The sequence below is a fragment of the Chiloscyllium plagiosum genome, chromosome 26 (genome assembly GCF_004010195.1).
Source record: "Chiloscyllium plagiosum isolate BGI_BamShark_2017 chromosome 26, ASM401019v2, whole genome shotgun sequence".
In the NCBI taxonomy this organism is placed as follows: domain Eukaryota; kingdom Metazoa; phylum Chordata; class Chondrichthyes; order Orectolobiformes; family Hemiscylliidae; genus Chiloscyllium; species Chiloscyllium plagiosum.
This window is the reverse complement of record NC_057735.1, coordinates 52,100,528-52,102,117: the sequence shown is the minus strand read 5'-3', so window position 1 is coordinate 52,102,117 and position 1,590 is coordinate 52,100,528.

The following is a 1,590-nucleotide window of genomic DNA, read 5'->3' as shown; positions in this document are numbered from 1 at the left end:
TGTGGATGAGTGCCATGCCTCTAGGAATTCCCTGGCTGTTCTCTGTTTGGCTTGTCTTATAATAGTAGTGTTGTTGCAGTCAAACTCATGTTGCTTGCTACCAACTAGCCACGAAACGACACGACCTGCTATCCTTAGTAGCCACACACGCAGGTGACAAACAACATGAGTTTGACTGGGACAACACTACTATTACAGGACAAGCCAAACAGAGAACAGCCAGGGAATTCCTAGAGGCATGGCACTTATCCACAGATTCTATTAACAAACACATCGACCTGGACCCAATATACCGGCCACTGCAGCGGACAGCTGGAACTGACAACCGGAAGCGGCAGAGACAAACCACTATAAATGCCAGAGGAAACAACACAGAAGCGCTTCACAGGAGGCTCCCAAGCACTGAGGATGTCACCTAGACAGGGGACAAAACGTCTGCAACGCAAATACCCAGCTCGGCGAATAGAACCACAACAACGAGCACCCGAGCTACAAATCTTCTCACAAACTTTGGTTTACAGAGGAACACAGGAAAGAGGGGGAAGTGTCTGTCATTTGGCCACATAAGTTTCAATATGATCATCTAACTCAGCATGCTGTTCCTGCTTTTGCCCCATACTCTGATATTGTAGTGACTAATGGAATATAATGATACTGAGAGCTGTAGTAACTGGAGGTTTTACAGAGATGGGGAGGGGTGTGGAGGATGGAATAGGTGACAGATATGGGGAGGATTTAAAAAATGGGAGTACTTTACAGAAAAATTAGCTATGTAGGGATGGGACATGGTTACAATACAGGGAGGATTGTAAGAGCTTATAAGTTATGGAAGTAAATCGTATTATCATGTCTGGAGGAAGTTAAATCCCTAATGGCTTGCCGTGACTGAAGAAGATAACATGCATAGGGGTGGGAGTAGGGACAGGTAGAGTTTACAGAGACTGTGTGTGTTTTAGAGTCAGGAGAAGTTTATTGTCATCATTAGGATTGTAGAGACTAAATTACATGATAGAGGGGGTAGCTTTACATGGTGCTTAGAGACAAGGAGGATTCCAATAGCTGGAGGCGGTTACTAAGATTAGGAGTTTTAGTAGGGATGGGGAAGGCTACAGAAATAGTGGATGAGGATGAGCTTGACATAGTTACAAAGTTAGGGAGGTTTTTCAGATCTAGATGGACTTATACAGATAGGGCTGACTCAAGGACGCAAGAATTTTTCACAGATAAGGAGGGGCTTTAGGGGCTGGAGAAGATTACACCGACAGGAACAGATATAGGGATTAATGGCAAATACACAGACATGGAGGCTTGTACTGGTTGCAGGAGATAAAAAGGTAAAAACAATGACTGCAGATGCTGGAAACCAGATTCTGGATTAGTGGTGCTGGAAGAGCATAGCAATTCAGGCAGCATCCGAGGACAGGCAAAATCGACGTTTCGGGCAAAAGCCCTTCATCAGGAATAAAGGCAGAGAGCCTGAAGCATGGAGAGATAAGCTAGAGGAGGGTGGGAGTGGGGAGAGAGTAGCATAGAGTACAATAGGTCAGTGGGGAAGGAGATGAAGGTGATAGGACAGGGAGGAGAGGGGGG